This window comes from Podarcis filfolensis (assembly GCF_964270895.1).
Source record: "Podarcis filfolensis genome assembly, chromosome: 7".
NCBI lineage: Eukaryota > Metazoa > Chordata > Lepidosauria > Squamata > Lacertidae > Podarcis > Podarcis filfolensis.
This window is the reverse complement of record NC_139603.1, coordinates 45,935,165-45,959,381: the sequence shown is the minus strand read 5'-3', so window position 1 is coordinate 45,959,381 and position 24,217 is coordinate 45,935,165. Positions and strand designations below refer to the sequence as shown.

General features: G+C 41.9%; 1 protein-coding gene across 2 annotated transcripts in view; it reads right to left on the bottom strand.

Annotated features, from left to right (window-relative positions):
- The window catches only part of COLEC12 (collectin subfamily member 12), a 76,815-nt gene that overhangs the window by 38,153 nt on the left and 14,445 nt on the right, over positions 1-24,217 (bottom strand). The gene's annotated exons all lie outside the window — the stretch shown is intronic.

Here is a 24,217-nt window from a genome sequence, read left to right as displayed (position 1 = left end):
GCCTAGGTGGCAATAAAGACAGTCTGTCGCCATGATAGTAGCATTTCCTGATCTGAAGTAGGTATGTAATGTGGGTTTATTTTATTTTTACCCAGTCTGAAATCCACACATGGTTTTACAAGTTGCTTTGTTTTGTTTTGTTTTGTTTTGTTTTGTTAAAAAAACCTTCTAAATCAGATTCAGATGCTCCTACCTTTGCATTTTTTCTATTCCTTGCAATTCTTCAAGACTTTTCCTATTACATCTTAGGAACTCTCACTGTTGTGGTGAGATTTTGCTCTACAATGTACTTCAGTTTCATAAACTTAATGGGTCTTATCTTCAGTATATTCACTCTCCCATCTAAGAGCACACAGACTGTCATGATCCCTGAATTCAGTAGTGATACAGACACAGAGTTGGAGGCTGTAGGAGCAGCAGATTGGGAGCTGGGTCCAATGGTGAAGCTGCATGCTCCACTACCGGGGGCGGAGAGCAGGCGTGGGTGTGGCTGGCACCCCCCGGGGGGCATGATTCAGGGGCGTGGCCATAGCTGTCAACTTACAGATTTGAAAATAAGGGATCAGCAGCCTTGAAAATAAGGGACCAGCAGCCGAAATAAGGGATTTTAGTCAACCAGATAATTTTGGAGAGCAGCACCGGTTTTTAGCCCTTCGTTTCCAGAGGTTGCTGCTCAAGACACCAGCCGATGAAACACTGCAATTAAATAACTACAAGCAGCAACCACGTTTTGCGCAAAACGAAGTCCAAGCTACGATGCTGCTGCTGCAGTTCTGTATATTTTCTCTCGTGTTCCATCTGCAGCTCTCAATTCCATCAGGTGGCGCGGGAGGAAGGGGGGGGGAATAGCGCCTGAAGTAAACCCGCAGATCAGACCATCTATGCTAGTCTACCACTACAAATCTATGGGAGAAGTGCTTGCGGTCCTTCCCTTGTAGCCCTTGGAACACCTGCCCACGCCTTCGCCTTCTCCTCTTCCTCCTCTCTCTGAACTGCTTTCTCTATGGTTGCTCTCGCTCTCCTCTCAAGGCTCCTCATCAATTCATAGACCATGCCAGGCTGCCCATCTCATTCGGGTCCTTCGGCGGCACAGCCGCAGTATGGCCTAGCAGGAGCGGGAGCGGCGGTGCCAGGCAGAGGGGAGGCCCCAGGCAGAGACGCTCAGTTTGGCGGCTGCGAGGAGGATGGTGGCGGAAGGGCCCGAGGCTCCCACCAGTCCCAGCAGGGAGGGGTTCCCGGGGGCCGAGGCTGGTGAGAGGAGGCTGGAGGGGGGTGGGCCGGGCAGCCAAGGAACACAGTTGGAGCCTCCCTCCTCCCTGGCTGGCAGGGAGGGAGGGAGAGGAGCTGCTTCCTTTGAAACCCAGGAAATTTAAGGGACATCCATCAATAAGGGACAGCAGCGGGACATGGCACTGGGATAAGGGACTGTCCCTCCAAATAAGGGACGCTTGACAGCTATGGGCGTGACGCACATTCTGGGGGTGTGTCATGCTGCCTGTGGGGGCATGGCACCTGGCATGCGGGGGGGGGGGGTGCACAGCATGTGTCCGGGGGGCCCACTGCGATGGCACCCTACTGGAATAGTGGTGCCGGGGGCGGTCTGCTCCCTCTGGTCCCCCATTCCTCTGCCAGTGGCTGGGTCTGAATTGGGGCTCAGAGCTGACTATGGAATTTCATTGTACCTGAGGCAGTTCCCAGAGAAACCTCCCAGACCACCAAGCCCACAGGAGCATCGTGGGCATCTTCCCTTGAAGAACCTCCTACTGCACACTGCCAGTCTGGCAGCTCTGGGAATGCACCGGAAGGAAGCTAGGAAACGAAAGAGTAGTGCTGGTCTTTAGGCCCGAGGATTGGCCCTTTAAGGCTCTGAAGTTCTTTTAGAGGGGTAGAACCTGGAGGTGGTAGTCTGGAGACTGTGGCATCTCCAACTTTCATTGGAAGAAGTTGTTCACTCAGATCCTTTGACCAGTTTTGCCTCCTGTATCGGTACTTTCACTGTGGGTTCCAGCATCAGACCAGAATACAACATAGATTGACACAAGACCCATTGAATTCATTGAATTGCAAGCAGGATCTGACTGAGTACAGCAGCATTTGCCCCACTTCTGATTCCCAGCAGCTGGCGTCCACAGGCTTACTGCTTCCAACAGTAATTCAGATTTGTGAAGGATAAGACTACTGGCCATAGTGTCTGTGTACTGCTTCCAACAGTGGAAGCAGAACACAGACACTGTGGCTAGTGTCTTATCCTTCACAAATCTGAATCTTCTAACATTCAGCTTCACTGGTGTCCCTGAGTTCTGGTATTATGAGAGAGGGAATAAAACGTTCTCCACCTTCTCCAAACCACGCATAATTTTACACACTTCTATCATCTCCCCTCTTACTCTCCTTTTCTCTAAATAAAAAGCCCCAGATATTGTAACCCAGGCTTCCTCAACCTCAGCCCTCCAGATGTTTTGAGACAATTCCCATCATCCATGACCACTGGTCCTGCTAGCTAGGGATCATGGGAGTTGTAGGCCAAAAACATCTGGAGGGCTGAGGTTCAGGAATCCTGCTGTAACCTTTCCTCACACAGGTGTTGCTCCATCTCCTCAATCATTCTGGCCTCCCTTTCTGGTAGCTTTTCCAGCTCTACAGTATCCTTTATGAGGTGAGCTGACCAGAACTGTACACAGTATTCAAAGTGTAGTCACACCATAGATTTGTTTAATGAAATTATGCTATTAGCAGTTCAAGTTTTCAATCCTTCCTCTAATGATCCCAGGCATGGAATATGACTTTTTCTACATCTGCTGCACACTGGGTCAACACCTTCATTGAGATAAATTTGGTATCACTTGCAAAACGTGGCTACTTCACTAGTCACCCTTGACTCTAGATCAGTTATGAACAAGTTTAAAAACACAAGTTTCAATATCAATCCTTGCAGGACTCCACTTTCTCTATCCCTCTATTGCAGTGGTTCTCAAACGGTGTGGAAAGAAGATGGCAAGTGTTGGGGCAAGATTTATATATTGTTCTGATACAAATCTGATGCACTTAATTCTCTGATATGAACAGCAAATTGTGTCAATCAGGTTTAGGAAGTTGGCTGCTGTACTTCCCATATCCTCTTCCTTTCTACCTTAAGGGAATAACAGTCTGTGGTTGATAGAACTGAATGTTAAGTAAAGAGACAAGAGAATTTTGGAGACTATTTTCCTATTATACAGGAATGGGTGAATTCAAACATTCATGTTCATTACTCAGTAGCAAAAACACCATGTGATGACTTACATGTGTGAAACCATTACAGCAGACACCATTTCCATGTTATCACTGCACATTTAATAATGTCACATTTAAATTTGTTCAAATATTATATGCAGCAATGACTTGTCTGAAATAAAAATGTAGTACTGTTATGGAACACCTTTTTTAAATTTGCAAAGTATTTCACATGTGTAGTAAAATATAAAATGAAACGCACTACTTTTCAATGGAGGCAGCTCTCCTACCCAGCCACAAGATATCTAGTGATGAGGTGCTCAGAGGTATGCATTCCTATGTGACTCTAGCTTCTGACTCACATTCTAGAGCAGCATGACCTGGGAATAGGGGAGAACATGCAGAATACATTTACGTGTATTTATGCATAGGCATGGCAGTGCCGAGATTATGTGTTGAGGGGAGCTGGTCTGGTTCCTCAGCCAACTGGAAAATGGATCTTAAGATTTTGAGTTCCATTTCAGTTCTCAAGGGCTAATATTAGCTAGGCTCATCTTGTGTCCAAAATTCAAATCCAGCCCTGGGCCTGACTGTCAGTTGCCCTAGGCAGCTTTTCATCAAGGTGTCTGAATCAGTGACACTGATTAAACTTCACAATGTGCAGTTGTACAGCACATTTTGCATCCAGAAAGTTCCCAGGTCCAGTCCTTAGAATTTCTGCTTATAAGGATCACATGCCAAGTGATGTGAAAGAGACCCTGGGGCAGCCAGTCAGGGACTAAATACTGGGCTAGATGGGCAAAAATAGACTGGGGAGATTTAAGGCTGTTGTTTATAAAGTAAAACCAAGCATCACTTGGTTAGCCTGGGGCTCTATGTATCCTTGATTGTTTCAAATTAAACAGATCTTAACAAGTTGTGGTGATATGGACTTTGAAGGAGTATTAACCTGAATAGTAGCCTCTTATGCATAATAACTGAACAAATGACCCAAAATGGGTCAGACAGGGTCAGAGAAGGATAGCGGCTGTATTCTGTACACTGACTGGGAGAACTAAATATACATTCATGGCTGGACATAAATGACTGATTCCACCTGCTGTTGCTTTGCTATGCTGGTCTCAATAATTTATATGAGGAGCCAAATCTCCTCCCCTCTTGTGGATAATACAAAGAAGAAATAAAATCGTGCTATGTGCATATCATCACATCATGCACATGTTAAATTGCCTCTTGATGTCATTTTGGCAGCTAGGAGAACCCTTTCTGCTTAGTTTCTTTATTGTACCTGTAGGAAACTTAAATCAATAATAATGGTCCATGACTAACATGCCTAGTATGTCAGCCAGCATAGTTCTCTATAGCTAGTGTCTCTGTTATGTATCAGCTTGAGTTATCTTCCTAACTTTGCCATCTACCACTGTGCATTGTGGTAACTTATGAGACACATAATGTGTTTTGTTGCTAAGCACTGACAAGACATTGTTGCGATTGTATTTAATTAAACCCAGGTCATCTGGAACAGAAAATTTTGTTTTTCGCAAAGCAGGATGGAATAAAAATGAGAAAGTTTATGTTAACAGGGAAAGGATACATGTTACAAGCCAAAAAAAAAAAAAAAAAAAAAGGAACCAACCAACTTGGGCTGCTGTGCAACTAAACAAAACTCCTGCTCAAATCTCACTAATATTAATGGAAAATTGATGCACAGCAGTAATGTTTTTGGTAGATTGTGCTCATGGGTAACTGCAGCCACAACAACTGCAGGACAGGCCCCTGCACATTTTCAGGTGTCCATCATTCATTTTTGTAGCTCTGTGCACAAATTAAGATTTCATTTTCTGTAACTTGTCTCCACAGTGCTCCCTTCCCTATTTTATAAACAGGAGAGGTGTTTTCATTAACAAAATGCTTTGTTAAGGAGCAAAAGGGAAACTTGTAATTCATAGGTTATGTTTTGACTACAGGTGGCTGATACCAAGGATGCATGCATATTAATATTATCCTCCTCCTCACCAGCAAAATTCTATTTTATTTTAATTGAAAGGAAAATACTTATCATATTTTTGCAAAATAGCCTTATATCACCAATGTATATAGAACAGGACCACTTAAAGGAGAAGAAAGGGGTAAGAGAGAAAGGGCATAAAAACAAAATAAAAAAACCTCAGCCAGAAACTGTTGCTGCTTCAGTACATACATTTATATCTAAAATCCATACCCCACATTCACATCCCTGCTCTTGAAATAGCACACATCAAATGCAATATTACCTTTAGATGAAGAGACTAAATTGTATGAATCGGCCTAAAATCTCTGGCTCTCTGAACTGTATCTGAACTGAACCACTTCAGACTCACTTGAGTCAATGTTCCTCCGTACAAAAAATTCCCTCCACACAAATGCTAGCATTTCTTGGAGATGGGCTGAACGTAGGAAATTTGTATGTAGGAACCTTCAGTAATGTGACCAGCAATCTGAGGTGATACACATCCAGAAACAGGTTTAGCATAACTGGCTGCACAGTTATCTGTTAAATTCAGCAAAAGCAAATCATGCCAATCTGGTGCAAAATGCTTTCTACCAAAACCTCCTGATTCTTAGCCAGCCAAGAGGACATTGATCACTGCAGCTTCTTAAACTAAAAGAGAAACAGTTACATGTTGTTCCCAGCTGTGCATGCCCTACTGAGCAAGGTCAAAAACCTTATTGGAAATTAAGTTATCGCACACCTAACATTGCTGGGAATTTAATAAACTTCCTTGCTTAGAATGTTATGTGGAATGCTTCCAGATGTCATAGGCTGCTTACACACAACATTTTGTTCTAGGATCAATGGAGACTGAGTACTTTGTTTTCTACATAGAATCTAGAACTATTGCAAAAAATAAAGAAAAAGAAAGAAAATTAGCTGAAAAGCTCTTCTTAAGAAACCGGAAATCAACCAATCAGACCCGAATTGCATGCTTTGCTTTCCATGAATAGATAACCCTGGCAGGTTCATTTGCTTCAGGAACCTCATCCTCCAAAGGTTGCTTACTCATTTTATGCCAAAATGAAGCAGAAACACTGGAAGAAACATCAACTCAAAAACCTGCTTACATGTGAATATGATACTTTCAACAACCAGTTGGTTCATCTTCCGTGCTAGTGCTGATGGAACCAGCAATGCCAGAGACAGAAATGTGATCCTTACATTCTAACTTTCAAGCTAATACCCAGGGTATTTCAGGCAAAACCCAGGGCTTTTTTCAGCTGGAACCCACTGGAATTCAGTTCTGGCACCTCTCAGGTGTGTGCCATTGCCATTATAAAAGAACAAGAGAGGCGTTCATGGTGAGTTCTGGCACCTGTTTTTCTAGAAAAATAGCACAGGCAACACCCATCTTCTTCTTACATATGGATTCTTCATTTTGTTTTGACTTGAATTCAGTACAATATCAGGGAACAAATCTATGTATTGAGAGAAGAGGGGTTTTTTTCTCCAGTTAAGTTTTCACAAAATTGGCAGCAGCCTGAAGCTACTCATGAGCTTGGAATGTTACAAGTATCCCCAGAGGAGGGGCAGCGCTTTCTATGCCATATGCAGGTGAGGTGGCAATCTATCACCCAGTTATCATTACCACATGTGCAGTACAGCTGTCCATCATTCTCCTGGCATTAATATATATGCTTATTTAAACGCACACACTAGAAAATTATATGTATTACACAACACAATCAGCAAAGCTATATTCACTTACCTGAGATTGGGAGTAAACTCCATTTAATTCAGCGGGACTTATTTCATATTATATATGCATTTGATTGCACTATTAGCTCCTATATTTGCAGAGGAAATAATGGGAGATCTGTCTGACTGCTTCTCAAATCCAAATCTGTACAAAGCGGTGATTTCATTCAATTACAGTAATAGGAAACTAGCACTTCCTATTGTCTTGACTCATTGAACTAGGACTTAGAAAGGCATGTGAATTTGGACTTGTACAAAACAATCAGCTTGTTTAAAGAATGTGAGCCAGAAATATTTCTTATGGAAACAACCGGGAAATTGTTCTAGCAAACTAACAAGCTTCTAAGCTATATAACACAGATTTGCTGAATTTAATAAATCAAAAGAGTAACCCCTTGCCCTATTTTCTTCCTTTTGGAAGTAAAAACAGCAGTGAAGGTGCCAAGTATGAAGAAGTTACTTCACTCTTTTAAACTGTGGTTTATTCAGATCAATATGGGAAAGACAGAAACTAAGCAAATTAGCTATTTCGGTGGAAGTACCATGAATGTACTATTCTTAATGGAAAGACTTGGATTTTCATGATGTGATCTTAATTGAGAGATGGTGCAAAAGCAATGCATTTTCTGCTCACTGGAGGAACAATTATTACTATTTGATATGTGGACATACATTATTAAACAATATATGTCAGGGGTGAGAGCCTCAGGACCAGATGTCGATGTGGCCTCCAGGCTTCTCTATTTGGCCCTTGGAAATCTCTCTTAGCCCTCTCCCCAGGCCACATCCTCACTGGCCCTGCTTTCCATATCAGGTCCACATTCATAAAATGATTTTGTAAGGGATAAATACTTCCACACTGCAGCAGACAGGTGCATTCACTGCATTATAATTGATACAGTAATCTCTAGGCAGCACTGATCACCATCTCTGTGAAGATGGAGAAGACAATTACATAAAAGCAGGCTCTTCTTCCCCTCAGGTCAACCTCCCTCCTTCCCTTCCTCCTACCTACCTACCTACCTACCTACCTCTATTTTCAAAATAAAAGATACAAAAACAACAATAATGAACTTGTTTGCAACATTTTTTAAAACAACAACAACAACGATGCTGTTTACATTAACATATAATTGTTCCTCAGGTATTCAGTATTGTTGGAAACTACAGATGTGAGCAAGGATGAGTAAATGCATTATTCACATAATGTATTAAGTCCATCTCTGCACACAAGTATTTCTGGAAAATTGATGGTATGGAATTTGTTATTTGTTGCTTTGAAATGCAAGAAACAGTAGTACAAACCAAGGAAAATCTTACATTTCCTGCACAAAATATATGTACAGTAGGCTGTATCAAACTAAGTTAACACTCAGGACAGATCCATTGAAATTAATGGACTGAAGTCTGTTAAGTTCATTTTTTCAAAATATATTTTGCCTACCCTGAAGAGTGGGCATATAAATTGCATGTCACTCCTAGAACTGCTGTCTTTTCTGGCACCATTCTCATTTTGTGCAGAAGTCTCACAGAGGGCATGGTTCAAATACTTCCTCTGTGTTAAATATATGTACAGTTTACTGGAAATCTATTGGCTAGTCTTCACTGCTTAGTTCAAGGCAAAGCAATGTGAGTTCCAGACTTTCCAAGCAGTGTATTTCCAAGACCAAGAAATATGCTGACTAGCTGTGCTGTCTTTCAGTGGCGGTCAGCCCTGGCAGCTTAAGCAGCCTGAGAACACGTAGATCATTACAGAAAGCATCAAAGAGCTGCCAGATGTCCATCTCTCTACCAAGGAAGAATGAAAACAAACAAACAAAATTAACCCAGTAGGGAAGGTATAATCTTCCAGCACCCAACAAAGGATTTAGGAAAGGATCACTGCAAAGCCAGTCTTAAAGTAAATTATCACTTAAGTTTGTAAAAGTAAACAACGGGGGGAAACCATCAGCTACAAGACGAAAGGATGAGCTATAAACATCTCAGTTTTGTTCTAGTAGTAGCACACAGCCAAAATCTATAGTTCCTACTATGAGTTTAATAGGTGCTACCATCAATAATTTTGTAATCAGTGATGTCTTTAGGATATATTGTTTTATTTACACATACAGTGGTACCTTGGGTTACATACACTTCAGGTTACAGACTCCGCTAACGAAGAAAGAGTACCTCGGGTTAAGAACTTTGCTTCAGGATGAGAACAGAAATCGCGTGGTGGTAGCATGGCAGCAGCGGGAGGCCCCATTAGCTAAAGTGATACATCAGGTTAAGAACAGTTTCAGGTTAAGAACGGACCTCCAGAACGAATTAAGTTCTTAACCCAAGGTAAAGGTAAAGGGACCCCTGACTATTAGGTCCAGTCATGGACGACTCTGGGGTTGCGGCACTCATCTCACTTTATTGGCCGAGGGAGCACTGTATATATGATCTGGGCATAAGATAGAAAGGTTCATGGCACTAACACTCCACAGATCTTGCTTTTGCATTAGGTTTTTATGGGGGTGGGGTCCTCAAAGTCATTGCTTTGGATTCATCACAGAGGAAGACAAGCCTTTACATCTCATTTCCAGCTCCCAGCTTCAGCTAAAGACCAAAGACTAGCTCTTTGGTTTATTGTTCTCCTGCATACTAGGTGATGTGGCCTCCAGCCAGTTGAAGGGATGGTAAAGGTCTATCCCCTCTTGAAAAAGCATCATCATCCAGCTGTCTTTAATGGTAACACACCTGCACTTCTCCAACTTTTAAGACATGAAAATCAAAAGTGCTTACAGGCCTGGCTAACAGCAGTCCTTTCTACTTCAGTCTTCAAATACAAAGGCATTGTTGGGACCCAAAGATATCATCCAAACCAATTCTACAATCATATTGCAATATTTTTACAGCTATTTAATTTTCTTTGCCTAAGAAACCAGAACATCTTAAACAAATCTGTTCTAATCTCGATCATTAAATTGTATGGTGGAAGGTAGTGAATGGGAAGCAGTGAGTCCTGTAGTAAAGCATACCCAGCCTTCCCTTGAAAACTTCCTAGAAATAAAATTACAAGTTTCTTCTGCAACTTGATCTAAAGCTAGTCTGTTTTTAACTGTACTGTATGATCCTCCTCTCATACTCTTTTCCACATACGGTGAACAAATCCAGTTCTTTCTACCTGTCCTTGCAGGGTCTTTCATTTAAATTTTTTATCATTTATGTACATTTCTGAATCTTTTCCAAGTTGTTTGACATGTATTATTCAGCACAGTCCAAACAATATACAGTGGTACCTCTGGTTACGTACTTAATTCGTTCCAGAGGTCTGTTCTTAACCTGAAACTGTTCTTTACCTGAAGCACCACTTTAGCTAATGGGACCTTCTGCTGCTGCTGCGCCGCGGAAGCACAATTTATGTTCTCATCCTGAAGCAAAGCTCTTAACGCGAGGTACTATTTCTGGGTTAGCGGAGTCTGTAATCTGAAGCATATGTAACCTGAAGCGTATGTAACCCGAGGTACCACTGTATTACCAGTGCTATGTAACCTAATAATATTACTTCCTAAATCTTGGGACATAATTAATGTAATGAACTCTGGTTGTACATAGTGAAGAGTACTGGCTGCAACACTGACGTCTGCAGAACCACGATGGACAGCTCTTTCTGTTATGTTGTTGACCCATTTATTGCTATGCCTTGCATGGGTTTTTCCAACCATTGACTACACACCTTCTGGCAGATTTCTTTCCCCCTTGAGATTCCTATAAGGATGTCCTGTGACCTTGCTGAATTCTGAGTGGAGCACAACTGCAGTCCTCTTGTTCACTAAATGTACTAAGGCAGAGCTTTCCAAACTGTGTGCCGCGACACATTAGTGTGTCAGCTGCAGTGTGTAGGTGTGTCGCACAAATGCTCCCCATGCTCCTCTTGGGGTTGGAAAGGGTTAGCTTAACCTCTAGTTTGCTAGTAAAACTGAATTACTGTGTCGCAAAATGATGCATGTCCAAAAAGTGTGTCACCAACTTGAAAAGTTTGGAAAGCTCTGTACTAGGGTATACCTGACCAGGACTAGGTTGTCTTAATTTAATTGGACATAACATGCAATGTGTCTTAAACTGAGCAATGTTTTGTGTTTCATTCTTGTGTAGTTTTGGTCAGTTGGCTCAGTGGGTAGAGCATGAGACTCTTAATCTCAGGATCATGGGTTCGTGCCCCATGGTGGGGAAAAAAGAGGGTTGGACTAGATGACCCTCGTAGTCCCTTCCAACTCTACGTTTCTGTGTACATAGGTATCTCTGGACTAAGACTTACATTTGTTCTTTTAACATACAGAGGATGAGAGCATGAGGCAAGTGTCCATTTCATTCAAAGCAACCTCTGATAGAACAGTTTAAAATGTAAATGAATAAAAATCTGCTTTGGGATTCTGGAAGTTAGCTAGGAATACGTGAAAGGGGGAGGTAATGCCAGCAATTCTTGGACTGCTGACACAGCCGTACTAGGATAACTCTCATTTGCTGTAGCTCAGAGGGATATTCAGTTACAGTGGAGAAATCATAACAAAGACAGGAAACAGATCAGCACTCTCTGGATTTAACACCCTCCCTAGGGACCCTGTTTCTAAACTGCAGATGTTTTTAACCTTGTCTTGAAATATGTCTGTATCACATATTCCAATCTGATGAAGTTAAGTACAGTATATAAACCAAAACAATTCAAGTCAGAGCAAAGAGAGAACTTTAATACATGCCAGTTGGAGCAGTTGAAGTTTTTAATATTTCTTTCTATGAATGAGTATTAGAAATATGTATTTTGAGGAAATGTGTCCAAAACAACGGGAAGAGGTATGCTGCTATAATGAAAAACTCAGCTTATATTTTTTCATCATTCCACAATAGGGGATTTTCAAATTTTGAAGCATCAGATGCCTTCACCAACCACAACTGTTTCTACAACAACTGTTGTTCCTGCTCTGTTGCACTTTGTTCTCCATTTTTGCTGTTCTCAGCACTACACACATCAAACACTGGACCGAAAAATATAGCCGTCTTCATTCGGTTTTATTAAACCTGGTGCCAACAAAAACTGGAGGCTGGACTGTTTAACTACTGGTGACTGAGATAAATGCATCCTAGCAGACAGGAAACAGGTCGCCTTTTATGTACTAGATTAACTCTACAGTTCTAAGAGCATATCGCTATATATAATTTTAACCAAGTTATATAAACATCAGATTCCATCAAACAATTTGCATACACAATTTGCATTCCACACAGGATTTCCACTGTGGTACAATAATTTAGGAGTAGGCTCTACTCGTCTGTTAAAGCACTGTTGTTGTTGTTTAGTTGTTTAGTCGTGTCCGACTCTTCGTGACCCCATGGACCAGAGCACGCCAGGCACTTCTGTCTTCCACTGCCTCCCACAGTTTGGTCAGACTCATGTTTGTAGCTTCGAAGACACTATCCAACCATCTCGTCCTCTGTCGTCCCCTTCTCCTTGTGCCCTCCATCTTTCCCAACATCAGGGTCTTTTCCAGGGAGTCTTCTCTTCTCATGAGGTGGCCAAAGTATTGGAGCCTCAGCTTCACGATCTGTCCTTCCAGTGAGCACTCAGGGCTGATTTCCTTCAGAATGGATAGGTTTGATCTTCTTGCAGTCCATGGGACTCTCAAGAGTCTCCTCCAGCACCATAATTCAAAAGCATCAATTCTTCGACGATCAGCCTTCTTTATGGTCCAGCTCTCACTTCCATACATCACTACTAGGAAAACCATAGTTTTTACTATACGGACCTTTGTTGGCAAGGTGATGTCTCTACTTTTTAAGATGCTGTCTAGGTTGGTCATTGCTTTCCTCCCAAGAAGCAGGCATCTCTTAATTTTGTGGCTGCTGTCACCATCTGCAGTGATCATGGAGCCCAAGAAAGTAAAATCTCTCACTGCCTCCATTTCTTCCCCTTCTATTTGCCAGGAGGTGATGGGACCAGTGGCCATGATCTTCGTTTTTTTGATGTTGAGCTTCAGACCTTATCTTGTGCTCTCCTCTTTTACCCTCAATAAAAGGTTCTTTAATTCCTCCTCACTTTCTGCCATCAAGGTTGTGTCATCCGCATATCTGAGGTTGTGGATATTTCTTCCAGCAATCTTAATTCCGGCTAGGGATTCATCCAGCCCAGCCTTTCGCATGATGAATTCTGCATATAAGTTAAATAACCAGGGAGACAATATACAGCCTTGTCGTACTCCTTTCCCAATCTTGAACCAATCAGTTGTTCCATATCCAGTTCTAACTGTAGCTTCTTGTCCCACATAGAGATTTCTCAGGAGACAGATGAGGTGATCAGGCACTCCCATTTCTTTAAGAACTTGCCATAGTTTGCTGTGGTCGACACAGTCAAAGGCTTTTGCATAGTCAATGAAGCAGAAGTAGATGTCTTTCTGGAACTCTCTGGCTTTCTCCATAATCCAGCGCATGTTTGCAATTTGGTCTCTGGTTCCTCTGCCTCTTCTAAATCCAGCTTGCACTTCTGGGAGTTCTCGGTCCACATACTGCTTGAGCCTGCCTTGTAGAATTTTAAGCATAACCTTGCTAGCGTGTGAAATGAGTGCAATTGTGCGGTAGTTGGAGCATTCTTTAGCACTGCCCTTCTTTGTGATTGGGATGTAGACTGATCTTCTCCAATCCTCTGGCCACTGCTGAGTTTTCCAAACTGGCTGGCATATTGAGTGTAGCACCTTAACAGCATCATCTTTTAAAATTTTAAATAGTTCAGCTGGAATACCATCACTACCACTGGCCTTGTTATTTGCAGTGCTTTCTAAGGCCCATTTGACTTCACTCTCCAGGATGTCTGGCTCAAGGTCAGCAACCCCACTACCTGGGGTGTACGAGGCATCCATTTCTTTCTGGTATAATTCCTCTGTGTATTCTTGCCACCTCTTCTTGATGTCTTCTGCTTCTGTTAGGTCCTTACCACTTTTGTCCTTTATTATGGCAATCTTTGAACGAAATGCTCCTTTCATATCTCCAATTTTCTTGAACAGATCTCTGGTTCTTCCCATTCTGTTGTTTTCCTCTATTTCTTTGCATTGCTCGTTTAAGAAGGCTTTCTTATCTCTCCTTGCTATTTTTTGGAAGTCTGCATTCAATTTCCTGTATCTTTCTCTATCTCCCTCGCATTTTGCTTGCCTTCTCTCCCCCGCTATTTGTAAGACCTCATTGGACAGCCACTTTGCTTTCTTGCATTTCCTTTTCATTGGGATGGTTTTCGTTGCTGCCTCCTGTATAATGTTGCGAGCCTCCATCCATAGTTCTTCAGGCACTCTGTCTAGCAAATCTAAATCCTTAAACCTGTTCCTCACTTCCACTGTGTATTCATAAGGGATTTGATTTAGATTGTATCTTACCAGCCCAGTGGTTTTTCCTACTTTCTTCAGTTTAAGCTTGAATTTTGCTATAAGAAGCTGATGATCTGAGCCACAGTCAGCTCCAGGTCTTGTTTTTGCTGACTGTATTGAGCTTCTCCATCTTTGGCTGCAGAGAATCAATCTGATTTCGATGCTGCCCATCTGGTGATGTCCACGTGTAGAGTCGTCTCTTGTGTTGTTGGAAAAGCGTGTTTGTGATGACCAGCTTGTTCTCTTGACAGAACTCTATTAGTCTTTGCCCTGCTTCATTTTGCTCTCCAAGGCCAAACTTGCCCGTTGTTCCTTTTATCTCTTGATTCCCTACTTTAGCATTCCAATCCCCTATAATGAGAAGAACATCCTTCTTTGGTGTCGCTTCTATAAGGTGTTGTAAGTCTTCATAGAATTGGTCAATTTCAGTTTCTTCAGCACCAGTAGTTGGTGCATAAACTTGGATTACTGTTATGTTAAAAGGTCTGCCTTGGATTCGTATCGAGATCATTCTATCATTTTTGAGATTGCATCCCAGTACTGCTTTCACCACTCTTTTGTTGACTATGAGGGCCACTCCATTTATTTTGCGGGTTTCTTGCCCACAGTAGTAGATATGATGGTCATCCGAACGGAATTCGCCCATTCCCGTCCATTTTAGTTCACTGATGCCCAGGATGTCAATATTTATTCTTGCCATCTCATTTTTGACCACATCCAACTTACCCAGGTTCATGGTTCTTACATTCCAGGTTCCTATGCAATATTTTTCTTTACAGCATTGGACTTTCCTTTCGCTTCCAGGCATATCCACAACTGAACGTCCTTTCGGCTTTAGCCCAGCCGCTTCATCAGCTCTGGATCTACTTGTACTTGTCCTCCGCTCTTCCCCTTCATGGATCACTGCCTTGCCGTGGTAAAGGGCTTGAAGAACTCAGAGAAGCTATGAACTATGCCGAGCAGGGCACCCAAGATGAACAGGTCATAGTGGAGAGTTTTGACCAAACGTGATCCACCTGGAGGAGGAACCGGCAAGCCACTCCAGTATCCCTGCCAAGAAAACTCCATGGACAAAGACAACAGGCATATAAAAGTTATGACGCTGGAAGATGAGCCCCTCAGGTCGGAAGGCATCCAACATGCTACTGGGGAAAAGCACTACTACTTACTAATAAGTAAGGAAGCAGACTGTCTCAAGTTTTTAGTTTCTGAGTGATGAGGAGACCTCCCCAATAACCTGGAATTTTGCTAAACTGAAGACCTGTTTATACACATACTTCACTGTGTCATGGCTGTGATTTGCTACAGGAAGATGTGGTCTGATGACTGGTCTGCCATGTGCAAGAAATATTCCAAGTTACCCTATGTGTAAGGTAGTCAAAAAGTGGGGTTGATACAGCAGAACCCAGAATTTGTGCATGCTGATTTAGCTGTGTTACCACAGTCTTAGATCACTGAAGCAGCCATGCTGCACAATTATCTCTGGATGACGTCTTAATACTAAATTGGCACCTGCTAGTATTTCCAGTGGGACATGGGTGGCGCTGTGGTGTAAACCACTGAGCCTTGGGCTTGCCAATCAAAACATCAGCGGTTCAAATCCCCGCGACGGGGTCAGCTCCCGTTGCTCGGTCCCAGCTCCTGCCAACCTAGCAGTTTGAAAGCACGTCAAAGTGCAAGTAGATTAATAGGTACTGCTCCGGCGGAAAGGTAATTGGCATTTCTGTGCGCTGCTCTGGTGTCGGTGTTCCGTTGCGTCAGAAGCGGCTTAGTCATGCTGGCCACACGACCCGGAAAAACTGTCTGCTGACAAACGCCGGCTCCCTCGGCCTGTAAAGCAAGATGAGCACCGCAACCCCAGAGTTGATTGCGTCTGGACTTAACTGTCAGGGGTCCCTTTACCTTTACCTAGTATTTCCAGTATGATGCACTCCAAGATAGCAAAGAATATTTTAATTGCCAGCACTCCCACAAATATAGCTATGTGGTAGAGATAACACTTTGGACAACATTGATCCAAGACTGATCGTGTGCTTATGTCAACCTCATCCACAAAGCACAAAGCACATTAGGGTGCTTAGAGATAATCCACTATAATGGGCAGCTACAGTGGGTGGCAGAGAGTTATCCTAGGGGACATGTTGCTGTCTTTCCCCCATGATATTTCCTGTGCTACCAGCTGCACAATATTGGAGTGCCAGACTAGGAACATGTGATGAAACTGACTGAGCCAAGTATCTTGAAGTTCTCTTTAAAATGAAAAGGCCAATTAGCTTGATCCTTATGACATTATGCTGTCAAGTTCTTTCCCAACTGGGATATGAGTTTGTTTGTTTGTTTGAAATATCTGCAGATTTACTGGACTGATGGTGTTTGGAAACCCACCTATTCAAATCATGAATACAAATATTTCTTCGTGCTTTCCACAAGATATGAAATATACTTTTTTTAAAAAAACATGTTGCAGAAACCAAGGAGAAAATTCTGCTTTCATACTAAAAAATGTAGGAAGTAGTAATCCAACTTATTTGTATGTTTTGGAATAAAATTCCATTTGACTTAATGCAATATAATGCTGTTGCCATGGCAAAAGGAGTACTAAAGAAATATGATATCATTTTTGTTGCAGCAATTTCCATTGGTAAAGGATGACCTCTGGTTTTTTGCCAATATTACAGCATGGTCTTTGAGTATGAACCAGATGCTGGTTAGAGGGCTAGACAAACATTCCTACTTCACCCACTACAGAGATTTTTTAAAACATGTGTTTATTAGTAGTATTTTCCATTATAATCGCATCTGTACAATCTGAAATTGCCTTCTCTTCATTTATTGAAGTGCCTTTGTGGCATTCAAGATACAAGAAACTTTACTGTCATCCAAGGCCAATTGTGTTATGAAGTATTCACCAACAAGTTATGGAGCTCTGTTCAGAAATCAAAAAAGCCATAATCCACTGCTCAAAGGAAATGAATTGCATAAAAGCATGGAAGGGCCCTCATTCATTTCTCATTTATTTCCGTGAGGTATGCCAGGGGGACTTTTCAGTGGATTTTGACTATGTACTTTAATAGCATCCTTAAAGCACTGCATTGGCTGACTGTGAGCTACCGGGACCAATTCAAGGTGTTGGTACTGATGTACAAAACCCTGAATTTCTATGGGCTCAAGTATTTAAAAGATTGCCTCCCTCAGTATGTTCTGGCCCATACCCTACGTTCAGTGGGAGAGGCTCTGCTTGTGTTGCTGCCAATGGTGATGGCCCAGGGGTGATTACACAAGACAGGTCCTTCTTGGTAGCAGCACCCCAATTATGGAATCTCTTCCCTGGGGAGGAATCTCCTCACTGGTAGCCTTCAGGTGTCAGCGAAAAACATTCGTACAAGTTCACCAGGACTTTTGGAAGGCAGGTGCTCCCATCAGTTGTAATATGGATTGTAGTTTTAAGTTAGCTTCTTTCTCAGGAAGTTTTTATGGGTTTTGACCATAAGCGCTTTGGGCTAATTGATGATATTGTACAGTGGTACCTCCAGTTGCGAACGGGATCCGTTCTGGAGGTCTGGCTGGATCTCGAGGTTTTCGCAACCTGAGGATCACTGTTATACACATGCACACGGCAGTAGACCGCTTCTGTGCATGCGGTGAAACACGTCTGGGTTGGCCACTTTCGCAACCTAAACTTTACATTACCTTCGGGTAACATAACCTGAGGTCCTACTGTACACTGTGCTACATTCCTAATGGAGAGAAAGGGTGGCCCAGAAATAATAGCAACAACATGCTTTTAGTATAGTGTACTTTTCAGATGTTAGGCACATAAGGAAAGCAGAAGACAGAGCTTCCCAATTCCCTATTGCATATCATTCCCCAAGCAGTCATGGTCAGCTGAACAACCAGAAAAGTACTAGAAAAAGGACGTTAGTTTGACCTTGGAGAAACTAGTACAACCTGCCATTCTTCTCCATATCCACCTGTTGATCACTGACAGTTCTCAATGTTTATTTGTTTGCTTGCTTTAATTAAGAGAGAAGCCCAGCAAAATAAAGGTTTAGTCTATATGTATGTATGAAGAAAGCTGAAATAGGATGCATTTCTGTGGAAAGCTGAAATAGGATTACATTTAAGAGTAAACAAGGCGACGCAGGTGGCGCTGTGGTCTAAACCACAGAGCCTAGGACTTGCCGATCAGAAGGTCGGTGGTTCGAATCCCTGTGACGGGGTGAGCTCCCGTTGCTCGGTCCCAGCTCCTGCCCACCTAGCAGTTAGAAAGCACGTCAAAGTGCAAGTAGATAAATAGGTACCGCTCTGGCGGGAAGGTAAATGGTGTTTCCGTGCGCTGCTCTGGTTTGCCAGAAGCGGCTTAGTCATGCTGGCCACATGACCTGGAAGCTGTACGCCGGCTCCCTCGGCCTGTAAAGCGAGATGAGCGCCGCAATCCCAGAATTGGTCACGACTGGACCTAATTGTCAGGGGTCCCTTTACCCTTTACCTTTAAGAGTAAACAACAAAACAGAAGATTGGATGGCCATAATGAGGATGCAGACTCTTTAACAAAGGCACTGTGTATCATAGAAGATTCTCTCAGCCACATGTCTGTGTGAGAGGGAGACTGATCGTTATTAGGATTCTTTAATGAGTAGATTACATCAAGACAGGCTGGATTTTAGGAATGAAGACTCCGTACACACAATTCCAGAATCAACAGTGACTGAGTATTTGCTTTCCCCCCACATAGTTCACACACAGTATTTTGCCCCTGAATAAGTATTTTACTTATTGAGAGACGGGTTTCATTCAGAAAATAAAAGCTCATTGCAAATTGATTCTGCATTACTGTGCAGTGTGCCCATTTGAAAACAGATTAAAACAAATGGCAGTCCCAATAACACTGTGGGTGGGCATATACCAAGAATGTAATCACTACTTCCTTCCTTATTTAGCTGGATCATGTGCAGGGAGGAAAAGGTGTGGATTACGTAATTAAGGTGAGTGTTTTCAAATGGGAATCAAGTAACCACACCCAGCCTTTGTGGACAATAGGATCTAGAATCAATATAGTTAGAAAGTCGCATGCTGAAGATGAGCATGAATAATTTCAGATTGAGAAAAACAACATTTTACATGCAACCTAAGACTACAATTCTATGCCTACTTATCCAGAAGTAGCTGTGCTCATTTTATGTCTTAACTGTGAATATGTTTCCTACCTCTGCAGGTGCCGTGCATGGCATAAGCAAGCCATAGTATAGCTTGTTGTGCTGTGTGATCTCGGACTGTAGTTTGTTTCAAACAAACTATGAGCCATAAGCCAAGAACAAATCTGGGCCTATTTCTGGCTTGATGCTCATGGTTTGTTATTCAGGTTTGCACAACATAACAAACCATACTATGGCTTGTTTGTGCTGCTCACAGGGATAAGCTGGACTGGTGTATGTGTGTGTGTGTGGCCTGGAGGCAGCAGGCACATTCTTGACTAAACCATGATGTAAAATAAACAATGGCTAAGCTCAGTGTCACTCAGTTCAATGGACTTGCCTCTGAGCCGACATGGATTGGATTGCACTGTGGGTGTGCTCATTCAGGTGTATGAACAAATGTCTCACTTGTAACTTATGGATATATGAAAGCACATACAGTGGTACCTCGGGTTAAGTACTTAATTCATTCCGGACGTCCGTTCTTAACCTGAAACTGTTCTTAACCTGAAGCACCACTTTAGTTAATGGGGCCTCCTGCTGCCACCTTGCCGCCAGAGCACGATTTCTGTTCTCATCCTGAAGCAAAGTTCTTAACCTGAGGTACTATTTCTGGGTTAGCGGACTCTGTAACCTGAAGTGTATGAAACCTGAAGTGTATGTAACCTGAAGTGTATGTAACTTGAGGTACCACTGTACAAGTAACACACTGAAATCGTATCTACTTGGACTGTTCCATAGTCAGGTGTATGCAAGAAAAATATAAAAAATTAAAGTCTTTATCACTGCCTTTTTGAAAAAGGAGGGGGGGAGAAGGTGTATTCTTACAGAAGTGAGAAGAAATGGTGCCACTGGAAAAACACACACGAGTTTTAAACACAGTGGCCAAAATCTGTTACATAACATGTTTTACTGAGCTTGTGTAGGCAGACTGCCACATGTTTAAATGGGTGTTGCGTAATTTTGCGAAGGGCTTGTATCTTACTTTGACTAGCAGTTACATGTTTATAATGACCATTTGGGAAGTAACCAAGACAGGCCTGCCTCATTCAGAATAGGGACAACTTTAACCCAAGAAGACAGCTAAAGAAGCAGCTGGTGGCTGCCTCAAAAGTCATGCCGTTTGACTGAAGAAGATATATTGTGCTTAACTCTGATTTCCCCCTTCCCCACTCTTTTCCACGAAAGCTGTCTTTCAAAAACCTGGCAGCCCTATCAGGCAAACAAAGCATTTGTATGTGTGACAACATTAGACAACACCTTAGAGAATGGAAAAATAATAATTTGCTTTTTCATGTTAAAATGAGACATTAATAACACCTCACGCAGACAGGTCCAAATAATGAATTGTTCTGGAAGTTCCAATAATTCACTGAACAAATTCAGCTTCACTGCCCATCCCCAACACTAAGGTTTTCTGGTAGAATCATTGGCATCAATCTATGTATGGAAAATGGAAAATAAAATAGAAGCTATTGCTCAACACTCTTCCATATTTTCTTTACCAAAGTCTCCCATTTCTTATATCTTTCATTACATGCTTAAGCATTCATCTAGAAAGCCACATGGGCTCAAAACAAGCAAGAGAAAGTTTTGTTTCCTTGTTTGGATAGCTCATTGCAAAAGGGCAAATGACATTTTCAAAAGAGGCAAGACTAAATAAAATTACTATTCCTGCTGTTTCTTGGCTAGCATTTAGGATCTCTGCACTTTGGATAAAGGCTTGGTTACAGTTTCACTGTGCTGACAGAAAAGCAATATAGGGTTCCTTGAGCTCTGCCACAGGCAACCAAGCATGAAGAATTTTCAGTAATTTACTTCTGCACTTTCTATAGCAGCTTTCCCCTACCTTCCCCTATCTTCTACATCAGCAGTTGGGAATGTTAGTCTAAAACATCTGGAGGGCACCAGGTTGGGGAAACTTGGTCTATACTATGGTAACATGCCTTAGGACTGTGATTTAAGGTCAGCAGAATCATAGCAAATCTACAGAACATGTGTGTGTGTGTGTGTGTGTGTGTGTGTACCCCACACAATATCAGAGTCTTTCAACTTTTTTAGACTAGTGATCCTCTTTGCACTTGAAAAATAGTTTGTGACCACCACCCAGATAGCTTGTGACCACCACTCCAGATGCTGTTTGCCTTGTGGGGTGGGGGGTGGGGTATCAGCTAAAGAAAGTGACTTTCAGCAGAAAATTGCAATGAATCCAGATTGGGTCCCTCAAGGCAGCTATTTCTTCAAAATAAGGTGGCCAGTTTAATCACACTTTTTAAAAAGTATTTTAATTGATAATGTGTAATTTTAACATTTTTTGTGAATGGAGTAGAGGTAACATATTTGTGTGTAGTACTGCAGATACTATATATTAACCCAAAGGCAAAGCTAAAAAAATACTGTAACTATTTGAGGTATACTGTATGTTTGTTGCACTTGGAAACAAACTTATAAAAAAAGCTGCATCCCACCTGCAGCATCATATCTTTGCAACAAAGCAACAAAACCACCTATCTATCTATCTATCTATCTATCTATCTATCTATCATCTATCTATCTATCTAGTGGATGCCAAACACACACACGTATCTTCTTGAAGGACTGAAAAAGAATGTTGTACTCCTATATTAAAATATATTTGTGTAAATATAAACTTTGGTTTAGTACATCGTTTTAATTTCTTTTCAACCCATCCTGTGACACCCATGGGGTCAAGAACCACTGGCTGGAAAACAGTGCATGGTACACACAGCTGCCCCATTCTTCTTCATGACCATGAGAATTGTGAAGCAAAGAACAGCCATCAAAACATTTTGTAAAATAGTTTTTTCAACTTTCTAGACCCCCCCCCCCCGAATTCATGGTAACACTACCTCTGATACTAGGGCTATAGAGGAATAATTAACAAAATGGTACGGTGGTGGTAGCTTTTTGCTATAGGGACATCTGTGCAATGGGTGAAAATATATGGGAACTATCAGTGGGAAATGGGATAATGATGATGATGATGATGATGATGGCTCTGCACAGGACACCCCCTCATAGAACAACAATTTGGAACAACCAGAAAAATGGTATCATTATCATCACCATCGTGATGGGTGTAATTCTAGATTTAAAATGCAAAGCAATTATGTATCATCAAAACCAATGTTCCCTTATAATACATAAATAAATAGCAAAGGGAATTCTTGGAAGTACATGTATAACTCTATCTCTGACAAGTCATCTTCCACAATTTTTTTCACTGGGTGTTTTAAAACAAAAAGTTCCTGGTTTAGGAAGGGGTTCGTTCTGGTGGCAGCTTCCCAGAATATACATAAATCTCTGGTTCATTATCTGGAGCAGTTGCCTTCAAAGAAGCTACTCCCTGACTGATGTCTAACTAAGAGTGATAAGAAAAGGTGCTTTGTCATTTATATCGTGTTAACACGGCAGACTAGAATAATGAACATCTGAATCAGCAAACCGGTCACTCTTGGCGATTCCTTCGCACACCATAGTATCCCTGGAATGGATGAACACACCATTCTGTCACTGAGGAGCTATCCCTAAGAGCATAAAAATCACCAGGTTGGGTCAGGTCAGTGGTCCAGTTAACTCAGCATTCTTGCATCTGCTGACAGAGGTCAACCAGATGTCATGGGGAGTTTCATAAGCAGGGGCATGCCAGGAAAATCAATTACTCATGTTGTGGTCTCGTCCTCTTGCAGCCAGAGGTATGTGGCACTGGCAAAAGGAGATTGTACTTCAACAAATTTTCATAGATAGGAGTTACTGACACATTGCACTTATATGTATACTCATACAATCTCTATGTTTTACGGAAGCTGCTTAGATTCTTTTCATTGTCTTAAGCCTTGGATGGCACTGAACTTGTACAGAACTTGTTTTATTTTATTTTATTTTCCTTCCGACTCGTGAATTCAACATGTCCCTTCAGTCATCTACTTTCTAAGCTAATTTAAATGCAGAAGAAGATGAAAATTTAGACAAAGAACTTCTCCTAACCTTGTGACTTTCCTCCACTGTTTAAATAAACACACACACACACAGCACACACTACAAGCTCATATTTCTCCAAGCACTTTCAAAGAAGGCCAGAGTCCACACTGGTTGTTATTTAATACTCTTTTGGCTCAATTCAGCGAGACTATGGTTTTGCCTATTGCAGGGAATGGTAGCATAATCTGGCATTTCAAGTGAACTCAATAAGTTAGTGATCCCACGGACAGAGGATGTGGGATTGCATGTTTGTTGAGGGACGGAAAATTCACTGTTTAGACTATTTAAAAAGGGCTTTCTTCCAAATATAAGATTGCCTTCAACCTCTAAGGAACACAGAATCCTAGAGTGAGGAGGTGTCCCTGAAGTGTATTTGAGGAGAGGGGGTATAAGGTAAAAATGCCTTTACCCTCTTCTTGTTTTAGTTCAGTCTGTTAAATTCCTTCCTGCTGCCAACACTATAAAAGCTTCCCACTCTACTGTCTCTCTCGTTAGTAATATGATACTTCTGAAATCATCAGAAGAGATTTACTATAGTTTAAAGTGGGTCAATTCATGGGGGACAAAAGAAAACTTAAGATATTTGTACCTGTTCTGTCACATAATAGATCTTGAAAATGCTTCTCAGCTGCAATGCTTAATTATTACTTCGTTGTATTGTGGAGCAGTATTTTTAAATTATTCACAGGACATTACATTTT